The sequence below is a fragment of the Scardinius erythrophthalmus genome, assembly GCF_964197995.2.
Source record: "Scardinius erythrophthalmus genome assembly, chromosome: 15".
Taxonomy (NCBI): Eukaryota; Metazoa; Chordata; class Actinopteri; order Cypriniformes; family Leuciscidae; genus Scardinius; species Scardinius erythrophthalmus.
Window position 1 is genome coordinate 11085378 of NC_138235.1, and position 18171 is coordinate 11103548.

At 38.4% G+C, this 18171-nt stretch overlaps 1 protein-coding gene across 1 annotated transcript in view; it reads right to left on the minus strand.

Annotated features, from left to right (window-relative positions):
• Positions 1 to 8028, minus strand: part of LOC308703544 (pleckstrin homology domain-containing family G member 1) — a 53859-nt gene extending 45831 nt beyond the window's left edge. The window contains exon 1 of the mRNA XM_081387147.1: positions 7838 to 8028. The gene's annotated coding sequence lies outside the window, so the exon portion shown is untranslated. The remainder of the gene's footprint in view (positions 1 to 7837) is intronic.
• Positions 8029 to 18171: the final 10143 nt, after the last annotated feature.

An 18171-nucleotide genomic window follows, 5' to 3' on the forward strand; every position in this document is an offset into this window, starting at 1 on the left:
ATGCGTTAATTTAGATACTTGAAAAAGTAATCTGATCACGTAACTCAAGTTACTCGTAATGAGTTACCCCCAACACTGGTAGACAAACCAGTTTTTTCCCTTACAAAGCAAGTTTAGACAGGCAGAGAGGTCCATCTATTTCTACAAAATATATTAAAACAACCAGAATATGCATTGATGTCATTGTCACTTAAATTTCGCCAACAAATCCTGTCTTGAAGTAAGACCAAGCGTCAAGTCAAGTCAAATTTATTTGAATAGCTCTTCACAATACACGTGTTTTCCAAGCAGCTTTACATAAAGCCATTATGATATGTCTATAATGATTTAGAAAGTTTAAGAGCTGGGCAATATGCCAATACATAACAATGATATACAGTAAGTGATCATTGTATTTATAGTGTTTTTTGTAGCAGATAAGGATCACTGTTAAGTGTTAAAAGACTGGCTACTGCGAACAGATCCACAGACACACGGCTGTGAGCATGTAAGACATGCTTCTGCTGCACAAACAACATGCATGAGATTACCCGTAGCAGATCTGGACAGGTGGAGCTGGGGGAGGAGGAGGGGTTCTGACAGCAAACACTAAACCAAACTTTGTCTATTTTGAGCAGCAAGCTCATTGGCTGCAGACAGAGACCAATCAGCTTGTGGCAGTGAATGATGTGATTGCAAGCAGATTCCAGTACTATTAGCCTACGCCACCTAGAGTTTCATGACTGAACTACATATATTTTATACATTTGAATTACTTATATTTCCTCATTTATTTTGGCCATTTTTGTTATATTTATCTATTTTATTTATATTGTGCAAAATATATTTTGCATTTCCCCAAAATGTTTCATTGCTCCTTGAAGTACATTTTGTAACATATTTTGCCATTTTGAACGTTTGAACAAAATATATTTTCAATTTGAAAAATATTTTTTCCTTACATTTCACTATTTACAACATATATTTAGCAAATATTTGAAATACATTTTGGCTCGATTTTTTTTTTTTTTTTATGGGATCAACTAACAAACTTACTGACAAGCAAGCAAACAAATAAGCAGAGCAAACAGAGAGTGATAAGTGAGCAATTGAAGGAGGGTATGGACGACTCTTCAAGCCAACAAACAAGCAAACATCAGCATCACATCACTGTCTGTACTTCTCTCATGCGTCATACTGATGTCTGTGGTCACCCGCTGTGGACAGTTGAGATTGAGTAATGTTCAGTGTTTCACTGGGTAATTAGTAAGTGTGAAGTAAACAGATTTGTGGCTTTAAGTTCATTCAGAATTGGCTTGAGTTAAAGAGAGACTAAGTCAAAAGTAGATAGCATGGTACATGCTTGTACAAGTGACTTTAACACACCTTTAACACACCTTTAACACACACACACACACACACACACACACACACACACACACACACACACACACACACACACACACACACACACCCACACACACACACACACACACACACACACACTCAGTAACTATTTTACTATCCTCAATCGGCAGGGCTATTCATATCCAGTGACCCAAATTAAAAAGTGACCACCTCTCAGCTCCAGCATGCAGCTCATCACACACACACACACACACACACACACACACACACACACACACACACACACACACACACACACACACACACACACACACACACACACACACACACACACACACGCACCCGCACACACACATTTATACATAAATGTTTCACCATGTGACAAATCCACATTACTGTCAGTGAAAACTGCGAGGTGGTTCAACAAGGTTTGTGTGTGTGTGCTCTGCATTGTAACAAAAGCTATAAGGGCTTGTTGTCAGTTAGAATTGATGGATTAAAGTCTCTCTCACACACCCAAATCCAGCCCCATTCTCAGTTTCAGAGTTCAGAACAGCAGTCTAATCCCTGATCACTCAAACAAACTGAACAAAACCCCCCAGTTAACAGGAAGAGGGTTAGATTTCACAAACACACATGCACCCATTCACCATTATATCTTTACATCTATCTTGTACAATATTTTTTAATCTAAGTTCATGTCAATTTCTCAATAAAAAATATTTATTTTAAGTCAACTCAATATTTAGGTGACTTTTTCAAAACTCAGTGATCACAGCATATGAGCTAAACTGTGGATCATTTATCATTGTTTTGGCTTAAAATGCATTCAGCGACGACATCTTTCAAATTACATGAATTATTTTCTCATTCAGACACAAACACCACCAAAACTCTATGTACCCACAGGCCAATTTGCACGTTTAATGTTTTTTTTTATGTTAAACTTAAGTTAAAAATCTAGCATAATACAAAAATAAATAAGACAGAAATTTGCTACATTTCTACAGTAATATCATATTAAATTTTATTCTGAATCTAAAAAATCACATGGTTTAAAAGCAATTACATATGACTGAACAAGTGTTACTCTTTCAGTTTCATTACCATCTAAACAAAAGGGGAAACTTGGGAATAATTGTGTAAAAATGGACCATGTAACATATATTGCAGTGAATTATAAGCAGTAGAGAGTGTCATTCTTGTTTTGTAAAGATTTTTTTTACAAAAGAAATCCTTCTATAATGCTACCTGTTGGTTAATGATTTTTAGATCTGTGTTTTATGAGCAACATAAAATGTTTGTTGGGTGACAACATTTGTTAGTTCATGATTCCTTGTGCATTATAAAGTTAACCAATTGAACCTGATTGTAAAGTTGTCAAGTGCGGGTTGCAGAGACAAGGAGAAAGAGGATATAATCACAGCAGTTTAAATGTATTAACAAGAACTCAAAGGAAACAAAATCACTCGGGGACAAACTCTCATGGTATGTTTACACAACAACGATGTGCTAAAAACGTAAAAGTATTTCTTTGTACAGATGACAACATTATCAAATGATCCCCGGCTAATAACGCTGTATTATTCATGCCAGGCCAGTAGTTGGCGATGCCACTTTGTAAAGAAACACTACGCACATGCACACATACGCATTCTACATTACTACATTTCTACAGTACACTCGGTCCAAACGCACATGCCTATAGACACAAATTACATAATTTATCTTTTTTTTTCTTTTCAATTTTCATTCTAAGGATGCTAATATTGATAATAATGTATTATTACTTTGTTTTCTGGGTAAATTTCATTTTAACAAAGCCAGAAACATTCACAGTAATCCCAATTTTAGAATGTTCTCCTCTTATATAAAGTCCCATTTTACTTCCTTTAAGAAAATGCCAAAACCTTTGAACACAAAACATGTATCATCCTTGAGTGAACCTTTCATGATGACAAATTGTTACATTGTGTTGATTTGTGTGATTATTATAATCTCTTGTGATGATGTCCGTACCCCCCCCCCCCCTTTTATTTCTTACTGTTAATATCTGTATCCTTTCATTTGCAAAAAAAAGAAAGAAAAAAAAAAGCCCATAGACTAAACAGATAACAGCCTACACGTGCATGACGTCACACACAAAGTTTACGTTATCAAGCCACCAAAACGCAGTTGTCCTGTAAATGACCGGCTAAAACGCATAGAAAGTATTCTGTTTTTAGTTTAAACCGATGTTGTGTAAGCGACCCCTCAGGCAGGAACAGAACAACCAATCTTAGCGCAACAATAACGGACAAATGAACAAAGGAAACTCAGGTTTGATAACTAAATGAACAGCAGGTGAACTTCATTAGTGATTAACAGGCATACAGAGGAAACTACAACACACACATGCAGGGAACAGAAACAGAAAAGAACCAAAAAAAAAAACAGAATATACACGTTACGAAAGTGTTATCATTATTTTGTTATAGGGCTGCCCCAGACTACATTTTTTGTAGTTGACTAGAAGTCGTTCATTTAAGCCATTAGTTGACTGTTAGTATTAATTAATTACTTAAATATATTAGGGTCGGAATATATGCCTCGTGCTCAAGTACACACATAAAGCTTGCTGCAAAGCACTGGCAAAAGTAATGACTATGCATGTGTTGGAAAAGATAGAAAGGAGACATTTTAATTGTTTATTAATAAACTAGTGTTTTCTGAGTCAGTGTCGGCTGTAAAAGATGAAGTTGACGATGACGACTCTTCATCTCCTCAGTGTAGTAAATGCACCTTTAGAGAGAAATGCACCTTTCATACGGATTACATAATCAGAGTATTTGAATTGGTTGGTTTAAAAGTAGACATTTCAAGCTTTCTATAGATATATTTGTCTGTGAGGCAAGTAGCCCATATACGCTGAGTTTCGGTTCATTTCTGTGGCGCACTCCAGTTCACAGAGACCGAGACGGCAGAAAGAGCATCCTGTTTGTTTTCTTTATTTTATTGAAGCACAACGTTTTCTTGTTATTTTGAGTGTACACATATAAAAGTAGTTTTCAAATGATAAGGCATATTTGAGGTGGATGGATGATTTTGACTTGCTGGCCTACACACTGTAATTACTACAAGGTCCCGCCGTTAATGATCTCTCCCTCACGGACTGCGTGACTTCACTTCCTGTGGAGTTTTTTTTTTTTTTTTTTTTCTGCGACTAACCGACTAATCAAATCTTGATTGTTTAGTCGACTATTAGGGGGCAGCCCTATTCTTTTTTCAAAACAAATAGCTGCGGTCCTAGATTCTGATTGGTAAATATAGACCTTCATCTGTGCTAAAGAACACTATGGGTGAATTCCAAAAGGGGACTTCGGGAAGGGGACACTATTTGTAGGGGCGTTCCATACAAAAGTGAACACCTGAATGCCTTTAAGAAGGGTCCTTCCATAAGTACATTAGCAAAAAGTACATTCGATGGTCACTAAACAGGTATTAATATTAACAGAACGAGTCAAGTGGTTTTGTTTTGTTTGTGACATATTACACACATTTAGCCCTGTTATACATTACATATGAAGTATAAATACACTTTATGGGTAAGATATGTGTTTAATTGTAGATACTTTAGGTAACTGTGACCACATGCAGGGTCCAAGGGAGAGACGGCAAGTTCTAAAATTGAGAGCAGAGAGGGAATACACACACACACACACACACACACACACACATATAACCGGGGCCTAAAATTAACACTCACCAAGTGCCAAATGCGAGTAAAAATCAGTGTTGGTGAGTTTATGAAATGGTGTGAATCACCAGTTGGCCAGTTATTTTTATGAATCCTAACAATGCAAAGTTGTGGGAACATGAACGTAAACAAACGTGAACGATGCTTGGGACAGTTGACGGACCAGTGCTGCATCGCAATTTAAATATTCAAGGTCAAGAAAACATGATAGGGAATTCAATTTGTTAATTGCGCACTGTGTGGAAAGTTTCGTTTTGAAAACTACTGTTGTCTATAATAATGTTTTAATGTATATTAGTTAGACTAGTAGTTTTTGCTGTGGTACTGAAATTGGAATAGAGAACAGCAAATTTTCATTAGTATCTAAAATGTAGGTGTCATAACTGCCTGTTTTTGCAAAAATATATTTATGGTCGGTAAATTTTCTGAAGTCACCGGCCATTGGCAGGTGCGGAAAAAAGTAAGGTTTAGGCCCTGAACAAAACACATATTTTAAAAATGTCATAATAAAATGTATATGAAGACCTCCGATGCAACAGCCTCTAAAAGCCACCTGTCAAAAATGACATAATAATATTGAGTGAATGCTCTCCGCACATAGTATACGTTCATCAAATATTTTCAACTCACTAAATCCCAGCCTCAGCCCATTCAGAAATGTCAGTACTTAGGTAGAAACCTAAACATAGGAACCTGATAATAAATTTAATATTGAACAAAAACTTTAGACGGACTTAGAGGCTTTTGCATCTGAAGTCTTCATATATTTTTTCGCAACAATTATATTAAGTAGTAATAAGAAATTCTAGTAGCACTTTATTTTACAGTCCTTTTCCGCATGCACTTACTATGTACTTATTATAGTAATTATAATAACTAGGCACTAACCCTGAACCCTGAACCCTAAACCTAATCTTAACCCATGTAGTTACCTTATATTGCCCACTACTTTCTTAGGTAAGCACACTGTAAGTAAATGCAAGTGCACACACTGTAAAATAAAGCGCGACCAGAATTATTGTTATAAGAACAGCTAATGGGGTGAAACTGCTGAACTGTGAATATAATAATTACGTTGTCTTTCCTTTCTCCCTTCGCAAACGGCTTCATTGTGACATGCACGTTCCCTGCTTAGGGATGCTCATTTCCGATTTGAATTTGCCCTATATAGTAACATTTGTGCCATGAAACATCTGTTCATCAGCTACTGTGTGTGTATCACAGCACAGAACACATGCAGACCAATAACTAACTTTTATGTACATAAAAGATCTTCTAGAGGAATGTGTGTATTGATATAACATTTAACAACCCCAGGGGTGGGGTTATGGTTATATTAGGGCTATATTAAATCCTGAATATTATTTAATTTGCTAGATTAAACTAAATTCTGGGAACGATTTTTACCCCAGACTATATCAAAGTAAAAAACACAAAACGCAGACGGGTGGGGTGGGGGTTGCCAGGAAGACAGCTGTTGTTATGACAACAGGTTTGGTGGGACGGCCCACACAAAAGAACATCGTTACTAAATGAGTTGGTCCCTCTCTCTCTCGCACTCTTTCTCAAAGACTGATATAGAGGGTAAACACTCTGCTCAAACACTATATGGGCAAATACAAGTTACATTTGTCGTAAGTTTGCATGCATGAATATCGTCACACTCCACCAGATGCAAATCTAAAGCAAATTTTCTCAGATGCATCCACAGGCAACATTTCAGCAGGTGACTGTGTGTGCATCCGTCTTTCTGTTTGTCTTTGCATGATTGTGTTCAAGTGTGTGCGTTGGTGTGAATTTTAGATGTTGTTTTGATGATAAATGAAAGCCATCGTCCCTGACCCCAATCCCTAAAACATGTCAACAGCCCCCACCACACACACCTTCACACAAACACATAGACAAATTAACACACGCGTTTTAAAAAAAATCTGGCCATCCAAGCACAGCAAAACAAATGTACACACACACTGATTCTGCAGCATGTGTGTTGTATGCAGTAAACTGTTACATTGACTGAACTGTGCTAGTTTCATGTCGCTTGTGTCATTTAAAAATTTCAACTCAAATCAATGTTTAATGCCATGTAATAAGATGGATATTATATGGCCAGCTTTGTGTTTCAAGGGTTCAGTGTGTGTGTGTGTGTGTGTGTGTGTGTGTGTGTGATGGAGGAAGTGCTGTTTGGCCTCAGATGATCATGCTGGGTGAGCAGTCAACAGGAGGTGGAAATGGTCTTCCTCTGACTAATATGGAAGTGTGTTCAGTATATGTGTGCACTGAAAAAAAAATTTTTTTACATTTATTTTATTTATTTTACAGTAAGTGCACTTTCAATTTTTCAAGCAGTACCATTATCTGGTGAATGAAATATCATTAGAACAAGATCAATTAGATAAGATAAATATAACTAAATGTTCTATTTTTCCATTTTAAACATAATCCTCACTCGATGTATTATGGATATATGTTGTGTCCAGTTGGATGTTCATAATGTTCATACATAATAATCTTTCTAAATGACATCTTAAAGCTCAATAATTCAATAATGCCTCCGTCTACACAAATAAAAAAAACATAAATACTCCTACTACTACATATACCAGTACAACACGGTCAGAGCAATAACCGAATAAACTTGAAAAGTAGAGGTATCTCTCCAAGTGTCCAGCATTTGGTTGACATCACTAAACACAAGAGTCTATATAGATTTCATTATCATTGTGAATGAATATATAACAGCCATAAACTCACCTTTTAAACAGCTTTGCCACTGTTTCCTGCCCTTTGGACTGATTCACACAGTTTTCTTGAGAGTAAAATCCTTCGTAAGTTTAATTCCATGTCCTTGGGCTCAAGCAGTCTTGCTTGCTGTCAAACACACACACACACACACAACTTGAGGCTGACTCTCAAAGTCAGGCTGAGCGTCCACCGCGTCCACTCCTCTATGAGATCAGAGAGAGAGAGAGAGAGAGAGAGAGAGAGAGAGAGAGAGAGAGAGAGAGAGAGAGAGTGAGAGAGCATATATCTGATGATCATTCTCCTGATGCACCACCATATCACAAGACACACACACAGTCGATTATATGTTGTGGATGCAGTAACTGGATCACAGTTAATGCTGCAGGCAAAGCAAATTGTAAAATGAATGGAACATAAGAAAGAGTTTGAGAGAAAGAAAGTTGGAGAGAACCGGAGGGGTTAAGAAAGCGAGAAAAGAGCCAAGGGCAAACCGTCCTCCTCACTACACACACATACACACAACTGGGTCACTTTAAAGAGGCTACACATACAGAAATAGATGTGAAAACAGTCTGAGATAGACGCAGAGATGGGATTTCTGCTCAGCGCTCAGTCAGGAGCCAATGCTTTGAAAACACACACACACACTCAGGGTGTAACTGTAAGAACCAGGCACTTGGTTGACCTTCAGTCAACAGAAGAGAAGAAAAAACTTCACCTCACACACATAAACACCCTCCAGAGGAAATCGGTGAAATTGTATGAGACACAAAACATTGTCATGGTGTAAAACATGGGCATTGTTTCAATAACTGTTGCACACTCTTGAGGAAAGTCCCTCAGTACAGTCCAACAGTCATTCCTGCTTCCTGATACTTAAGTGTTTCCATCATACTTCAGTTTTATACAAAAACACACACACCTAACATATTTACGACCTTAATCATGACAAAAGATACAATGCAGCATAAATAATAATAAATGTCCTTGTAAAAATGCCATAAGCTCATAGACACACCCGCAAAGGGCACACAGGGGCAACACTATTTGAGTTTGTGTGAGATTCAGGTCACTGTCTGTTGTTGTGAGGTCTGGCACACCCTACGTGGGAAACATTAAAGCTGTAAACTGATTTAAAACTTTTAACTAATTAATCACACAGGTTTCTGTGATTAATAGTAGATTCATAAAATTGAATTCCTAAATTAAAGTTGAATCAACATTAGGCATATTTTTTTTATAATAATTGCTAATTGAATAAATTTTTGCTAAGCATTATAGTATTTCCAATACCAATACATAAAAAAAATCTGAAGCTCATCAGGAGTTTGGCATATAAACAGCGCATATGATACACACTTTAAACCCCTCGGGTAGGATTAGGGGTGTGGAGTGCGTGCGTATTACATGCCATAAAGTGCATATCATATGCACGCGAAAACTATTTTTGGCGTATAAATGGCACGAGAAATAAAATTTGTGCTATAGATACACACTTTCATGAGATCGGGCTGTCTCTCCTTCCTAGACTCCAGTAAGCCCAATCAGCACAAGATTATCACCATCACACACCTAGGGAAGTTAATAAGGAGAACATTGGTTCACTGGTAAGTTTACCACAGCACAACACAAGTCAGAGCCAGCACTGCAGCCACCAATCAATCAACCAACTCTCTCTCTCTCTCTCTCTCTCTCTCTCTCTCTCTCTCTCTCTCTCTCTCTCTCTCTCTCTCTCTCTCTCTCATGGATGACACCCTCCACCAGCAGCAGTTTGCTGAACAGATGGAATAATAAGGGGAGGATGGTGTCGATTAGAAACAGCATTTCACACTGAGATCCCCAACCCCAATGCCTGAGCTAATCAGTTCTTACAAAGTTGACAGAGCAAGATCATATGGAGGCATACTTGCATACATTTGAAGTGGTGGCCAGAGGCTGAATACTAGTGCCCTTTCTCACTAGGCAGGTGCAGTGTGCCTACTGCTATCTAGTCCCACACAAAAATGATGACTATGGTACTGTGAAGTAAGAGATCCTGGCAAGGTTGTGGTTTTCACTGGTGTGTGCGGGGCAGTGGCTCCATGAATGGTTTTATGAATCTCACATCACGGTCTGCGTCCAGGCAGCCCAATTAACCCGCTTCGGTCATCTGTGGTAGTTGTCAGGACAAAACACTACAAAGTAAGTAGCTGAGAATGTGATGGTGGACAAGCCTTTGCGTTCCTTGGCATGAGTCCATCAAAAGGCGTTGGGATCCCTGGACTGTCAGGCAACAGTGGAACCCGATAACAACTGCAATGGACACCCCGAGGACAGTGAACCACAGCAAAAGAGATGGTGAGTTGAACACTTCAACCCCAAATATGTTCTCTAATCTATTCAAACAGGTCTCAGGAAGTTGCCATGTAAGGAATTGCATTTCATTGTGGAAAATTATTGTTTTACTTTGTTGCCCAGAGGCGGGGGATGAAAACGACTTTTGGTAGTTCCAAAAGCAAAGAATGTGATTGAGCTTGTACATACCCAATGCATAAGAGATCAGTACCACTGGCCACATGGAGGTAGAAGTAAGATGTTTTGCCAGAGTTGTGCAGTTTGTCAGTGTACAGCACCCAGGCGACCAGCCATATTATTCTACTGCAATAAAATTTTACTGTTATAAAATGGCTGTGTCTCATATGACCTTGTTATTTGTACACGCTGTGACTATACAAATCACAACATTTAAATAGGAAAATGTTGGCGTTATTTTGTCTTTTATTGGGATTAGTATGCTAGCTGTAGCCGTTTACCTCCAGTCTTTGTGCTAAGCTAGGCTAGCGGTGGGTGCGTCAAACAGACTTACAGCATGCACGGAGATGAAAAATGTATGTATGGACTTATCTAACTCTGGGGGATACGGTGAATAAGCTAAAGTCCCAAAAAGTCGAAGTGTTCCTTTAAAAGCAGGCGCGCTTGTTCCATGGCGGATTGCTATTATAACGGCGGATTTGCCAGGCGCACACCAGGAGCGGTTCACAGCCGAGGAGAGCGACGTTCTCGTCAGGGCCATAAAACACAGAAAAGTGACATTGTATGGGGATGGAGAAACCCACCCAAATTAGCTTCGGTTAAACAGGCGTATAAAAATGTAGGTAAATGTGTAAGCTAGATTATGCCTATTTTTTTAACATCTTCATGGACACCACAATGATTTCCCTCATGTGGAATATTTTCCTTGTAATTATGTATGGTTTGCAAAAATGTCAACTACTGCGTCTGTGTAGATGAGAGAAGCAAAGTTTATGCGCATTGTGCACACGCTACATAATGACCAAGCATGCACCCTTAAAATAGCTGAACGCGCCACTGAAAATGCACCACTGACTTTAGACTAGGTTTTTCCTGGTCTGTGGCGGAATTGTTTTCTGAAACTCCAACAACCAGGGAACGTTTGCACTGGTACATGCCTCCTCTTTTCGCTGAACCGCCCCCGGGAGCGCAAGTTCATTCTCTAATTTACCGACGTACATCTGCCGAGGGAAAAGTCTGCTGTGCGTCGGGTGCAAAATAGGAATGATACTTGCGTCGATGTACAAAGACAATTGCGCTGTGTGCAAGATAGGGCCCAACATGCTGTTCAGCTGTGTTTGAATCCCCAAATATATTTTCACAGACCAGGGAACTCCTTTTGTATCTTGACTTATAGTGGACCTCTATAAACTGCTGCAGGTGAAACAACTCTGTGACTCTGTGTATCGCCCCAATGGATGCCCTGGTAGAAAGGTTTAACCAAACTTCGAAGAGAATGCTGAGATGAGTGATCCCCGAGGATGGGCACAACTAGGCCCTCATGCTTCCATATATATTTCTGTCAGAAAAGTGCCCCAGGCCTCCGCAGGATTTACTCCTTTTGAACTGCTGTGTGGTTCGCAACCAAGGGGGTTCCTGGACAGAGAAACATCAGTCACCACAGAGAACTGTAGTGGAGCATGTACAGTATGTGAGGGAAAGGACTGAATGGGTGATACCCATTGTCCGAGAAAACCTAGTGGAAGCCCAGCAAGTGTCTATGACTGCCTAGCCCAAGCATGTAAGTTTCACCTGGGCTACCGTGTCTTGGTGTATATCTCCTGTGATCATTTTTAGCATTGTGGCAGGGTCTTTACACAGTGTCCAAGCAGGAGGGGCTGTTGGCATTCAGAGTCCATCAGCCAGGACGTAGACGGGTGGAGCAGATCTATTAAAACCTGCTAAAGTGGTGGGACAAACCAGGTAAGTCAATTCTCTGATGTCTTTTCTGAGTGTCCTGGATGTTGTTCATAATGTTTTCCCAAATGAAATACAGATCGCATTAAGAAAAACTGTGAGGCAGCGACCCTACCCATTCCTAGAGCACATAGAGAGTCTATGGGGCACCCTTCATGTTCCACTGCATGAGAGACATTATATTCTAGCCTGCCCTTTAACAGACCTTACTAAGAAAGGGACAGCCAGAGACTTACTCATGGCTAATTATCAAAGGGTGAAAAAAGTGTCACATGAATGTATTTTAGAATTTGTGTCTAGTTTGTGTCCGGCGACACACTTAACGACTGTAAGGCCGATTATGAATGTAAAAAAAAAAAAAAAACGCTTACTGTACCTTTAAATGTCTTCTATAGATTTTTGTCAATTGAATGTGTAACAATGTTCAAGGAATACAAAGGATGAAGAAGTCAAGTCAGCGAGGTTTCAGAGTCTTTATTAGTTTCTCTCATAAACTATAGCGCTCTTGCGCATTATATATAACACAAGGCTTTTTAACTCAATCCTCTTATTCCCAAGTCTGCCGGCTGTATTTATCCTGTCTCTCTGCCAGTCACTGGAATTACAAACAGGTGTTAATCATTTTGCACTTGACCCAGTCCTCACCACTCGTCTCTGCACACGCTCTCCCCGTGCAGACACCGCATTTCCATGCCCCCCTCACCAAACACCCCCACCACCCGGATGGTGCGACTGGGCAGGGGTGACAACACATCTGCAACTTGTCTACCCCCGGGACCAGAGCGAGTGGATTGACTGGGATAGCTGCTTCTGGTCCGAGATTATACTCTACCGAAACTGCTGTCGCTAGCTCGACCTATGTCCCGTTGTTCAAGCATTTTAGCAGGTTGAGGTGATTTATTTGACATGCGCCGCCCCTGACCATCCACCTTACCTCATAATCGAGATCCCCAACTCAACCTGTGACCACAAAGGGTCCTTGTTACTTGGTGAGTAATTTAAAGCTGGAGGTCGTAAGCAATACAAGCACTTTCTCTTCGGTGTAGGAATTTAACCAACATGCACTGCTTCAAGTCAGATGGCGACCAGTCTGCACAGCACCGCATGAAGTCAAACACGCCTATAATTTTCACATTCAGTGTGGACAAATTGATTGTCACTGGAATCTTATCAAATTGCACCTGGTTAAAGTATAATGTTGTAGTCAAAATATCATTGAAGGCAGACAAATGTTGCTGTCTACCATTTAGAGCCTTTTAGATCATTTAGATTAAATGACTCATCTGTCCACTGATAACGTCATACATTTTTCAGTGACTGGCTTGTTGAAACAAACAAACCACACATTTCAGATAAAATCACGTGCAGGAAATGCATCATAATGAGACATCAACTAAAATATACAATTGAATAATTGCCCATTGTGGTGGGAGGGGGATCACAGTTATCTTGCTCTTCTGATTGGCTACGAGCCATTGAGTGATTCATTGATTACACATCAGAAAGACTCTCGACAGCCAATCAGAAGTGAGCATGAGTGCTCTTTTTACAGGCCAGGTGACGACCGCAACAGCACGTTCGCATCACAACAGGAAGCTCCCCACTTCCTGCTCCGGATTTCTGGAGATTGGGAAGCAAACAAGATGTGATGTCATCTAGAGGAGAGACCTCAGTCATATGGTAATTGATGGATATGACCATAAAACTATTTATACTGACTTACAAACATCAATCCTTCACAATCCCGTGATTGTGAAGGATTGATGTTTGCAAGTCAGTATAAATAGTACATTATTTACATAATGCTGTACATTATTACTCTGAAAAAGTGCATTAAACACATACACAGGAGCTACGTATACGGAGCACAGAAAAAGCTCATTTTAGGCACAAAGGCAGAAATAGAAATAGCGGTTTTTAACACACACTTATAAAAATGTTGTGGGTAAGCCAGTATTGGGATCCCATGTGTTTGGTATTAAAACTGAAACCACAGTCTCTAAAATACAACCCAAATATAACTGAAGTTTGCTTGTGCATAGAGATATTAACTTTAGATTTTTTTTTAGATTTATGTCTGTACAAAACTCAGCACAACAATGCTTCACTGTAAAAAAAAAAAAAATGTTTACAGAAAATAACTGTGATTTTTTTGACGTTCATTTTCTTTCATTTTAAATTAAATCTGTAAATCTAAAAAAAAAAAAAATCTGTAAAATAAAAATTCAGCTATAATTTTAGTTATTGTGACATTAATGACAAATTGCAGTTATTCAAAAATTTTATACAGAAAATTGACTGTATTTTTCTTAAATTACATAAAAATGTATGTGAAATTATAAATATAATCTGTAATTAAACAGTAAGAAAACAGTTTAATGATAAAACGGTCAAATGACTGGCAGCCCCCCAAAAAAACCTGTAACATTAAAGTAAAACATCCTAAATTAAATAAACCAAAAAAAACACTGTTATTTCACAGGTATTTCCTGAATTATTACGATCAAATACCTTCATTGTAAATAAAAAATAAAAAAGGGTAAAATGACTGGCAGCTACAGCTGCCAAACAAAACCCATAAAATTAAATTAAAATATGCTAATTTAAATAAAGTGCAAAAAACTTTGATGGACATCAATGTGTTTTTGACACACATTTGTTATGGTTTGTTTATACGCTGATTCTTGATGTCTGTGTGAGTCTATATGATCCTGTCAAAACATTTTCTGTATAATGATTTAATAAATCTTTCAGAGTATCACAGCACTGCAGGATTTTCTGCAGCAGTATTGGATTGCAAAATTAACTTATATTTAACGACTTAATCAGATATTAGACTTCAAGGGGTATCAATTAATCAGGTCACTTCATGATGACTATCATCACTGAAAGTCAAGTCAAGTCAAGTCAAGTTTATTTATATAGCGCTTTTCACAACACAGGTTGTATCAAAGCAGCTTCACAGTAATAAATTAGAACAATACATCAATGTTTGTTTCTAGTGGAACGTCTACGTTCGGTAATGCTGATCAATAGTATCGTTGATTGATTAATTCAATTAAATATCCCCAATATCCCCAACTGAGCAAGCCAAAGGCAACAGTGGCAAGGAACCGAAAAACTCCATCAGGTGACCTAATGGAGAAAAAAAAAAACCTTGGGAGAACCCGGGCTCAGTCGGGGGCCAGTTCTCCTCTGGCGTTTATGAACTAGAGGTCGGATTTAACTGTAGGATTAAAAGTATTATATGAATGCCTGGCTGAAGAGATGCGTCTTTAATCTAGTTTTAAACTGGGAGAGCGAGTCTGAGCAACGAACAGTATCCGGAAGACTATTCCAGAGTTTTGGTGCTAAATGTGAAAATGCTCTCCCTCCTTTGGTGGATCTGGATATCCTAGGTATGACCAAAAGCCTCGAATTTAGTGACCTTAAAGAGCGCGATGGATTATAGGGCGATAGAAGATCGGTTAAATAGACTGGAGCTAAGCCGTTTAGGGCTTTATAAGTCAGTAGCAATACCTTGTAATTAATACGGGACTTTATAGGTAACCAATGTAGGGATGATAAAATCGGTGTTATATGATCATATTTTCTTGATCTAGTTAGAACTCTAGCGGCGGCATTTTGGACTAACTGTAGCTTGTTTATTAAGGATGCAGGACAACCGGCTAATAACGCATTACAGTAATCTAGTCTCGAGGTCATGAATGCATGAACTAACTTTTCTGCGTCAGAAACTGATAGCATATTACGTAGCTTAGCAATGTTTCTAAGGTGGAAAAAGGCTGTTCTTGTAACATATGAAATATGATTTTCAAAAGACAGGTTGCAGTCTAATATAACACCCAGGTCTTTTACTGTAGAGGATGAAGTAACAGGACATCCTACTATGTTAAAGTTGTATTGTGAGAGGTTTTGTGGGTGGTTTTTTGAACCGATAAGTAGTACCTCTGTCTTGTCTGGATTTAATAAAAGAAAATTATGCGTCATCCAATCTTTTATATCTTTAACACACTCTGTCAATTTGGATAATTTAGCGTTTTCATCTGGCCGTGATGAAATATAGATTTGAGTGTCATCAGCATAACAATGGAAACTAATTCCATGTTTCCTTATAATATTTCCAAGTGGTAGCATATATATTGAGAATAATAGAGGGCCTAACACAGATCCCTGCGGCACTCCATAGTTTACTGGAGTTATGATAGATTTTTCTCCATTTAAATAAACAAAATGGTAGCGGTCAGATAAATACGATCTAAACCAGCTTAATGCTTGTCCTTGAACACCAGTATAATTTTGTAGTCGATCTAAGAGTATTGTATGATCTATAGTATCGAACGCAGCACTAAGATCAAGTAAAACTAATATTGAGATACAGCCTTGGTCAGAAGCTAAAAGTAAATCATTTGTGATTTTAACGAGTGCAGTTTCAGTGCTATGATGCGGCCTGAATCCAGACTGAAACTTTTCATAGGTGTCATTTTCTTGTAAGAAAGAGCCCAGTTGAGCGGACACAACTTTTTCTAGTATTTTAGACATAAAAGGTAGATTTGAAATGGGTCTATAATTTACTAGATTATTCGGATCTAATTGTGGTTTCTTAATGAGAGGTTTTATAACTGCCAGTTTAAATGTTCTTGGAACATGACCTAAAGATAAAGACGAGTTAATAATATTGAGGAGAGGCTCTTCCACTACAGGTAACACTTCTTTCAATAGTTTAGTTGGTATGGGATCTAATAAACATGTTGTTGTTTTAGAGGAAATGATAAATTTATGTAACTCTTTTTGTTCTATAGTTGAAAAGCACTGTAATTGTTCTTGCGGCGTGATAATTGAGGCTGAATTATAAGGCGCGATTGAGGATTGAACGTTTACAATTGTGGTTCTGATGTTTTCTATTTTCTCAGTGAAGAACTTCATGAAATCATTACTACTAAACTGTAATGGAATACTTTGTTCAGGAGACATCTGTTTATTTGTTAGTCTCGCCACAGTGTTAAATAAGAACTTAGGATTGTTATGGTTGTTTTCTATTAGTTTGCGTAGATGCTCAGCCCTGGCCGCTTTTAGGGCCTTTTTATAACGTGACATACTGTCTTTCCATGCGATTCTAAAGACCTCTAAGTTGGTTTGTTTCCATTTACGCTCTAAATTACGGGTTTCTCTCTTTAGAACACGCGTAGTATTGTTGTACCATGGTGCTTTACTTTTCTCTCTGACCTTTTTTAATCTAATGGGCGCAACAATATCCAATGATCCAGAGAGAATGGTGCTCATAGTGCTAGTTAATTCCTCAAGTTCATCTGTTTGTTTGGGTTCACTGAGCAGCTGAGACAGATCCGATAAGCTGTTTGAAAAATTATCTATGGTGGATGGAAGGATTGTTCTGCCTAATCGATAACGCGGCGCAGTATGATATATTACAGGAGTACGTAATATGCAAGTTACCATGTAATGGTCAGTGACATCGTCACTTTGTGGAATGATATCTATATCGGTTGGATCGGTTCCATGTGATATAATTAAATCGAGTGTATGATTAAATCGATGAGTCGGTCCGGTAATGTTTTGCTTGACCCCAAAGGAGTTTAATAAATCTGTAAACGCAGCCCCTAACGCATCATTTTGATTATCTACATGGATATTAAAGTCTCCAACAATTAATGCTTTATCGAAGTTAACTAATAGGTCTGAGAGAAAATCTGCAAACTCTTTTAGGAAATCAGCGTAAGGCCCAGGCGGTCTATATACGGTAGCCAAGGCTAGAGATAATAGGGATGTTTTTCGAACATCTAAGAGCGTAACATTTAGTACAAGTACTTCAAATGAAATAAACTTATAACCCGTTTTCTGAGTAACATTGAGAAAATCTCTATAGATTGTTGCAACACCGCCGCCACGACCATTCAGACGGGGCTCGTGCTTATAGGAGTATCCTGATGGAGTAGACTCATTTAAACCGAAATAATCATTTGGTTTAAGCCAGGTTTCAGTAAGGCAAAGTACATCTATGCTATTATCTGTGACTATTTCATTTACAATAACTGCCTTAGGTGTGAGTGATCTAATGTTTAGAAGACCTAGCTTTA